The sequence below is a fragment of the Pteropus alecto genome, unplaced genomic scaffold (assembly GCF_000325575.1).
Source record: "Pteropus alecto unplaced genomic scaffold, ASM32557v1 scaffold80, whole genome shotgun sequence".
NCBI classification, from domain to species: Eukaryota; Metazoa; Chordata; class Mammalia; order Chiroptera; family Pteropodidae; genus Pteropus; species Pteropus alecto.
Genome location: NW_006430460.1, coordinates 754618 through 764049, shown reverse-complemented (window position 1 = coordinate 764049; position 9432 = coordinate 754618). Strand labels below are relative to the sequence as shown.

General features: G+C 52.6%; 1 protein-coding gene across 1 annotated transcript in view; it reads left to right on the top strand.

Annotated features, from left to right (window-relative positions):
- The first annotated feature begins 3197 nt into the window (after positions 1–3197).
- Positions 3198–9432, top strand: part of B3GLCT (beta 3-glucosyltransferase) — a 76936-nt gene continuing 70701 nt past the window's right edge. The window contains exons 1-2 of the mRNA XM_025046885.1: positions 3198–5315; positions 5487–5563. The gene's annotated coding sequence lies outside the window, so the exon portion shown is untranslated. The remainder of the gene's footprint in view (positions 5316–5486; positions 5564–9432) is intronic.

Here is a 9432-nt window from a genome sequence, read left to right as displayed (position 1 = left end):
TGGGGGGGGGGGGTTCTGTTATTTGCTACCAAAAACATCCTAATTTCCTCAGGAAGCTGAGTCTTCCTTAACGGTATTATCTAAAGCGCCTTCTGATTACTCTCCTGTTATACCACGATCTGCAGTCACCTGCATCCTTATTTACTTACTTCCTTTCTAATTGTGCAGGTAAGAAGGCAGCGAGCTTGTTTTTCTTCTTCTCAGTGCCTTATAGGTGCCCAATAAATATTTGAGGAATGGTTGAATGATGAGACTATATCACAAATTTATTGGGAAAGAAGACATTTATCAGGGTTTCTCAGTGTTGGCACTGGTGACATGCTAGGCCAGATAATTTTTTTCTGGGATACTGTCCTATGCACTGTAGGATATTTAACATCACCCCAGGCCTCTACCCCCTCGATGCCAGCAGCGTCAAACAACAAAAAATGTCCCCTGAGAACCATTGCTGTAATATCTACAAGATTTTATTTACGCTTAACTGGCACAAAAGGAGCATAATTTGAGGACATGTTTTTGAGATAGAATAATGTTTGATTTCTGAACCCTAGAGGCTAAGAGATGATGTAGCTTTGAATGAATCGGACAGCTCTCGCCAGTGTGCCGTTTGATAGGCGTGTCTCTCACTTAGCTGCAGAACGTGCTCACGGTCGAGATGCGCCCCGCTCGCCCAAGGAGTTCATTTGGGTCGAGGTCGAGAAGCGTTTTTGTGATGATAAATGATTTCCTTCAGATGAGTATGTGACTCATCACTTTTCTTCGCCTTAGTTTCCTTACTGATAACTAGAATGCCTGCACAGTTACGGAAAATTATTAAGTAATTCTTGCATTTATGGTTACCTTAACAGTTCTATTACAGTAGAAAAAAAATAAGGAAATTTCGTGTTTGGAGAACCAGGATCATTGTTGCCCTACATAATATTTGGATTTTTTTCACCCTGAAAACGAAATCCATGTGCCCCAGAAATAGATTCCTTTTGTCTCTTTGTTTCTTCAGCATGCGTGAGAAGAAAGGAGGGGGAGGAAGTGTGGGCGTCCTGTGTCTTCTCTGTCCTGAACTGTAATGGGGTAACTTAAAGTCCTTACGCATGAAAACGAGGCATTTCAGGCCATGTTCTTCGTATCTGTCCTGTGGAAAGGAAACACCTTCATTTCCACCCCAAGTGTTGGTGTATTTTTTTTTTATGTCAGATAGATCCTGAAACCAGGGTGTGTCTGAGCTCCAGAGATGTTAGTGTTATTATGGACGCCGTCATTGGATGGCACATTAAGTTCTTGGAGCCCAAACGAACTCACAGTCCTCTGAGAAAGGGGATGTGGTAGAATAAATAACATTTTCAGAAGTTGTTTTTATTGGGTAAGTCGGACTGATCTTAGCCCAGGTATGCCACCTGAAATGAAATCCCTCCTTCCAGACCCTTTAAGAGAGCTGACTGCCTGCTTGCAAAGTCGGCTGTCGGCGAGGGTGGATATAGTCACAAAGGGTCGGCTGTCTAGTGGTGGACAGTAAGAGCGGGGTGGAAAAGAGACGCGAGAACCCACAGTCACGCAAATTAAAGTCACTATACTTAATTCCCCAACATAAAGGAGAAATGGCAAAAAGGGTATTTCTTGGCAATTCTGAATATCAAGGCACTCCAAAGTCACTGCCCGTGCCTCCCAACGGCTGTCTACACCCACAGACAGAAGGTGCAGGGTGGGCGTGTTGGACAACAGTAAGCCCTGGGGGAGACCTACACTCCCCCCTCCAAGAGGACAAGCACAGTGACTGTCAGGGAGCCGATAACGCTGACTAATGACCGCGAAGCCAACTATTTAAGTTGCGAAATCCTAAGTCTGTTTTTCCTGAGGACGGTTGTAAATGATTTCATTAAAAGACAGGAGGTCTACAGGCTGCACAGAGAGGTAATTGCGCTTCATTTTGTGCTGGCGGAGGCTCTTCTCTGAGGTGCTGACCGGCTATCAACCATTGTTACTGTTTGACAAGAACATTGAATTGTTCTCCTTTGTCTCTGAAGGAAGGGAGCAGGGTCAGCCCGAGAGAAAAAGTAAGGGAAGTCTGTCTTTCGCTCCTGACCCTGCCTGTCTCTACCTGTCGCCAGCCTCCGGGTTCGCTATTGGGCGTGTCTCCGAGATGTTGCAGGATGCAAACCTTCTGGTCCCTGTGCCCTCAGTACGTGTGTGTCCGGATCCTGCATGACTTCTCTTTGGCCTTTCCCAGGGCGGCGAGGCAGCAGCCGCTGCAAGGCAGTGCAGGGGGCCCCCATTAGGACGAGCCACGATAGGTAGGCCATTGGCTGCTTCTCCCAGTGGCAAGGGCCCCTCCTGGGGAGGAGCCAGGCTTGTCACCCGTGGCACCGTGGTGAACAAACGGGTGTTTTCTGTTTCTTGAGAGTGCAGGAAGCCCTGTCCTTACTATCGTGACCTGTGACGTGTCCTTGGGGGTCACCTTTGTCCTTGAACAGATCACGACTCTTCCTGGGGCGCAGTAAAGTGTGTTTGTGAGTAGGGGGGTGTGGGGGTGCTTGGCAGCGATAAGGGAGGGGACTGTGGCATTGAGGGGCCTTGGGCTGTTTCCAGCCAGGGTTCCAAGGACCTCATTGATGGTCTTCGGTAGCGGTGGGTCCCCAGGAAATCCATCATGATAAACTGATATGGCTAAGCCTTCGTGCTTTTAAGTAAGTCCTGACAGACGGCATGAAGAAGATGCCCGTTGGCCTTCAGCTTCAAATGTTTTTTCTAACTAGTCTGCTGGGCTCTCGGCTCATACAGAGCGGCCCCGGCTTCACCTATGACGGATGAGAACCCCAGTCTGCACTGGGGGTACGGCTGCGGACGCAACAAGGTTCAGGCCGGCCAGCAGGCTGTGGAGTCTGAGGTGGTGACAGTTACAGGCTCTAGCTTCTGTGTCTGGAGTTCGATGGATCTGGCGTAGACCCTGGCGTCCTCAGCCTCCCCCGGGCAGTGGCCTAACCTGTCTGAAATCTCACCTGTGGCAGGCGGATAGGAGCGACTACCGCCTCGTGGTAGCGTGGGGAACCAATGAATTAAATAACATAACATGAGCAAAGTGTCTGCCACCAACAGGGAGCAGGGTAGAGGGCAGCCATGCTTGTTATGCACAGACCTCGCAGGTTAGTCCGATCTGTTAGTATCTTTGCAGATGGTTCAAAATCAGAGAATCCAATTTTCGCAGGGAGGTTAAAATGCCTCTTTCCTGTTGTGAGAGAGTCTTGAGACTATTCCACAGATTTTAGCTTCGTCACCGTCCTGGAGAGATTAACTTCACTTTCCTTCCTTAGAGCTCTTTCTCCAGTGTTTATAATGTTGTGTTTCTGCAGAGTCCATTTTCTAAAGGAGTAATATCGTGCCAGGCAACAACGGACGGACTAATCAGACACCTTTGTTCAGCCCTGGAATTTCCAGTCAGTCATCCAACAAATATTTGTGGAATCTCTCTGGTGGAAGGCCATTATGTAAAAGTATTACAGCCGATTCCAAGATCATTATCAACGACAACAACAAAAATGTTTGCCCACCTGCTGGGGCGAGGGATAGAGAGAGGGGTAAGAAGGGGCCACAGGGAGGTGTAGGTGAAGCCAGGAGCCTCGCGACCAGAGAGGCAGCCATGCTGGCATCTCAGCCCTCGCTGTGGCTCTGTGACTCCCGGAAGTGGCTTACAGCTCTGCGCGGCAGAATTTTCGCCGTCACAATGTGGACCCACCAGCGTGCAGTCCACACACAGGCTCATTCTGTGCCCGGTTCGTCTCCAGGTCGTTTACGTAAATCCTCACCGCAGTGCCGGAAGGCACCTAGGCAACACATGCTATTTTATCTCCTCCTGTCCTTCTAATTCATACATTCATTTAATAAGCTCTGGGCCAAGCTTCGCGCCAGGAAGCGCTCGGTGTAAAGAAAAACGAGACGAAGACCCCACCTCGAGGTTCTCAATCTGGTTGGGAACACAACCCGTAAACACATCATGACCCAGTGAGGGCACCATAATGACAGCACCGAGCATCATAATGACAGCACCGAGCACAGAACCTTATGGGCAGCAGAAGTGGGACCCGTAGCCCAGCCTGGGCCGGCGGCTTGGGGCGGGGGACAGAGTGGTTGACGCCCAAGCTGAGATGTGGAGGCTGGGGGAAGGGGACTCATCTTCCAGCCAGGAATGAAACGCACGGGAGATGGGTTGTCCCCGGAAGGACAAGCAGCATAGTGTTTCTGGGAGAGCAAGTGTCCCCATAGGGCACAAGCACAGCAAGCTCACCAGCCTCCTGGTTGTCCCAGTACCAACAGCTCAGCAAGGGCTTCCAGGACCTCGGCGACTTTGCGATAGCAACGGCTTTCTGGGAAATTGATCGTGAGAAAATAAAACCAGCCGGCCAAACCTTCGTGTTTTCAAATGCGTCCTTGCAAATTTCACAATGAAAATGCCTGTGGGCTTGAATTTCCTGCCCCCCCAACCTGGATTCTGCAGTTTCTTGATTGGGAGTGAGGTGGACGAGCCCAGTTCACAGGGCCGGGGCCTTTAAAAGCACGCAGGGGGCTGGGCAGGTTCGCACGGGTCATTCCAAACGGGGGCGCTTTGTGTGCTGACCGCTTCTGGATGGTGACTCGCCTTTCCCGCCCCGCCCCGGCTCAGGCCACTCACTGTGTCACTGACCCAAGCCCAGTGGTCTCCCCAAACAGGACCAGTGGGGGGATTCGACTGGCTCGCTGCAGACACAGCGGCGCCACAGCCGGGAGCCAGGCGTTCACGGGCTAAGAGTAAAGCCAAGGAGACGAGACAGGAGGCGTCCGGTGTCAAAACACTGTAGGAGTGAGACTGTGTACGCAGAGAACCGGATTCCTGGAAATGTGACTTTATTCTCTTTGCCACCCAGGGGAGCCAGACGCTCATGAAAATCTTATACGGAGCCGCCCACGTGAAGAGTGAGGGCACAGAAAAGCAGCATGTTAGTTTGGGCTTTTGTATTCGCAGGCAACGAAAAACACCAAACAACCAGTGAAAACAGAACACGCAGGGGGAACGTGCTGAGTGGCACGCCCTGGGGGTTTCGGGGTGCCTCCGGTCCAGGCTCAGCCACACCCAGCGGGCTCCCGCAGGCGCATCAGAACTTGCTGTCTTTCTCGGTCCATCCCTCGGCCGAGCCCTGCTCTGGGTCACCGTGCTTCCGTCGTGGGCCTTCCGGGCGTGGGGCAGTGTCAGGCCGCCTCTCACAGAAGGACCTGCTATTTCGTCCTCCTTTTACAAATGAGAGTAAGGCTCAGCCGGTTCTGCCACTTCCCCAAGGACACCCAGGACATCGGTAAGAGGCGGAGCCAGGCGCTGAACCCCCAGGTCCTGACCTGAGCCTCCGGAGGGGCCGCGCCGTGGCGGGGACAGCGGGCTGGCAGTGACTGAGGTGGCGGGCGGGGGTGTGGGCAAGGCTGGGAGACAGAACAAAGTGCTTTTCAGCAGCTCCTTCCTGTTCTCCCAGCACAGTCCAAGCCGTAAATTCCTAACCGATGAGTCCCCAGAGAACAGAACGGAATTTTCGGTCCCTCGGGGGCAAAGGTTAGTATCTGGTGCTCCCAGTCCTGGCGAGCCTTCGGGAGGGTTAGGTGGGGACTGTCCTCCACCTGGTCTCACGCAGCAGGTCCTGTTCTCCCTTGGGGAAGGGGTGTGGAGGGTCTGCGGGCTCCCCGCAGAGGGCCAGGCCTCGCTCCAAGGGGCTCCCCCACATCGGGGGCCCTCAGCTCTCGGGAGTCCGTTTCCCTGTTACTGGAGCCCAAGCTGCTAAATCTCCCCAGAGGGACAGCCGTGGGTCCCGCAGGGGTGGAAGCATCCCGCAGAGGTGAACCTCGAAGCCGTCGGGGTCGGGGGGCTGCCTGGGAGACGCAGGATTAACCGCACTGAGTGGCTGTGAACTGTCAGCCCCACGTCTCGGAAAAGCGGGGTTTGGAACGAGAACGGTTCACGTGCTGCCTTCTCCCCGCATTAAGTGGACTGTACAGGATTCACCAGGTTCCGGGAGACGAGGTGACATCGGAGCACAGGTGACACAGAGACAGATGGCAGCTGACGCCGGAGGAAGCCAGGCCCTGCTCTTGACGTTTTAACCAACGTGTGACGTGACTCTGGTCATCGTGGGGTCACAGCCCAAGCCCAGCAGTGACCGCTTTTGTGCTACGTGCATTTTGTAGTGTCCTTTTGATTTGACCCCAAAATTTAAAAGCACTGTATTCTGTTTTGCTTATGCTGGACAGAAAGGACGAGAGAGAGAAGACACACGTGCGCAGAGAGATTTCTGCGAGCTGTCAGGGTCGATGATACCCGGATGGCGCCCACATCCCCAGGCCCTGTCCTGCCGTAGCCACTTCCGACGAGGCTTTGCTTGAAACCCCAGTGGAGAGGTCCGCCCGAGGTGGCAGAGATCCTGCTGCTTAGGTGAGCGGCCGACCTGAGGGGCATCTGGGCTTCTTCCTCCCGGATCCACACGCATCTACCTATCAGTCTGACGTTCATTCATTCACTCGGCAAACATTCGCCGAGCGTCTGCAACAAGCCCAGCACCGGGCCAGGCAGCCGGTCTTCGGCAGTAAACGGCACACAGAAATCCTCGCCCTCACAGAGCTCACGTTCAAACAGAGGGAGACTGACTGAAAAAAACCAAACCAAACCAAAAAGACGGCCTGCAGTAAGAACCGTGAAGAAAACTGAAGCAGAGTGAGGGGGAATGGGCAGTATAGGCAGAACCACTGGGGACAGCTGACACGTAACGACCATGCTGGGAGACAGGAACCCACATTCAGTCACGGACACTCCGAATCTGGCCTCGTCCATCGGCATGCAGCCCAACGCTAGCCCAGCCAGGGCCGACCGCCCAGGCAGTCCCTGGCTGCTGTTCCCTGGGTGTAGCACATCCAGGAATAAACCCCCAGCGGGGAGAAGGAACGGGTGGCCTGTTACCCCAACACCAACTCAAATCCTCAAGCACTCCGTGACCGGCATGCACCTGCCATCAATTCCCTGTACGGTTCCCCAAGCGGAAGCAGCATTCTGACGGCTCCCCCACATCCTAGTGTCCACTTGGTGTCCCCTTCAGGTGGGGGCTCCGCATAGAACTCCCACACTTAATCACTCCATCAGCAGCATGACTTCAACCCCTGGAGTGAGCAGGGGACCATGACATCTCAGTAATTTTTAAAGATTCTATTTTTTTTTAAAAACACATTTCACATTCGGATAATACTCACGAGAAGAAGCACTGAGCCTGGAATGCCCAAACGGAAGAGAATTTTCAGAAATGGGAATGGTGGCTATTTAAAGTATATTCCTATTGTTCTTCTTCTTTTTTTTTTAGTCTCCATCCGAGACTTGTCCGAATCACTGGATTTTTGGCTTCCTCGGGGAGATTTTCACATTTGCGAATTAATGACTCAGTGAGATGGCGATGCCCAAATACTTCATTTTGAAACCCGGTCCCAGACCTGGGATTGGCTTGTCATTCCTTTGTGCCCAAAGGCATAAATCCAGGGCTGGCAGAGGAGAAAACCTAATCGAGACAAGTGTCAGGACAGCTTAAATGAACAAGCAATTCACTTGCCTTGTTCGGAGAAGTCTGTCAGTGATACGCCGATTGCTGCCATCTGTCACGACGGAGAATTCATGGGAACTTGAAACTGTTTATGAAAAGCGATTTCTGATGTGATAGAGGTTAATTCAACAGATACTTACAGGTACCTATTTTGTATCAGGCACTATGCGGATGGATGCAAAGGCAAATTAGACCGGGTATAGAAGCAGAATGATAACAGAACGTGATGGATGCTGTGAACACGATGGCTTTATGTGCAAAGGCAGTGCCCGCTGGGCTGGGGGCGGGGGGAATGGGGACAAGAACAAATATTAGGACTTGTCTATTTTTTTTTATCACATACTTCAATTGTTGTATTTTCGTGTGCCCTAGATGCACATAATCGGTACGGCGACACACACATCATTTATACATAGATATAGGGAACTGTGGTGCAGAGCTGACCGGTTAGAGAGCCCGGGTAAGGAGGATGGACACAGGGGTCATGTGACCCGAGCTGTGCTGTGGAGGACTCGGGTCACCCTGCACCCGGATAAGCGATATCCGACCGGAGCCCTCAGGGAGGACCGTGACTTTGCCCGACAGGAGAACGGGGGATCGTGCCGTCAGAAGGGAAAGTTGGCGGTGTTTGCTCAGAGGTGCGAAAGAATATGACATTTTTACTCGTTGGGATGTGCAGCTCGGGAGAGGCCCACATCCCTGTGGGGATGAACTCCGTGCTCCAAGTTCATGAGCCTGTTTCACCCGCATGAAGGAGCGGGAAGTGGGGAAAAGGACTCGGTGGCGGCGAGTTCTGGACCATCAGACCCTCCTGGTGCCCCGGCTGGGTGGTCTGTGCCAGTCTCTTCCTAGTCACGGTGCCAAGAGCGGAGGAGGGAAAAGCAAAGAATCAAAACCTCTCCTGCCTCGTTTCTCATGTAAGACGCAGCCCCGGGCGAGAGACGGCCTCGGATTCTTAACCGGCCGGGAGCCAGTGGGTCCTGCAGCAGTCCCTTCCCGTCTCAGGCCCTGGTTAGATCAGCATTATCCTTGAACTCGCTCTTGTCCATTCCCGGTGACATTTTCTTCCCGTCACCAGCTATCTGTCTAAAATCACAAATGACCAAACCATGAAATGCAGGGCCTTCTTGAACAACCCGCAGGACTCCATGACATTGATGGCCTTTTTTGTCCTTGTCATGCGTCTGGGCTGCAAGCAAGAGAAATCACTGCAGCTAATTTAAGGAGAAAAAGAACGGAAAGAACAGAAATGTATCGGGTAGCTCCAGTATTCTGGGGGGTTTGGAGAGTGGACATGGGGAAGGGCAGGGAGCAAGGCTTGGGGGCCAGGAAGCCAAGGCCAAGTCCCCAGACCCCGCTTATATTGAATAAGAGTTGAATAAGTAGGTTTGGAAAAGACACCAAGTATTCAGCGTCAGGAGGGAAAACCAAACAGCTCCCAAGATGCTGCCCCAACCTGGTGTTCTGCCATTTGCCTCCCTCCCTTCCTCCCTCCCCTTCCTCCCCCTCCTCCTCCTCCTCCTCCTCCTTCTCTATCTCATCTCTCTGTCTCTCTGTCTCTCTGTCTCTCTCTCTCCACGACCCCGTGAAGTTTTATTCCAATTCTTTTGTGGCTCGCTTCGAGTCTGTATTTCCGACACTGACCCCTCCCTAAGTTCCAGTCCCTGTGTCTGTCCATAGGGAAGGTGTCCCTTGGGATGGCCCGCCTTTCCCTCAGTTGCAATGTGTCAAACAGAGAACCCCGAAACCTTTTAAACCTACGTGTTCCTTTCCCGGGCTCCCCCAACTACGGGGCCTCCAGGCTTCGGAATTGTGTTAAATCTTCCTCGTCCTTGTCGGGCCTGTG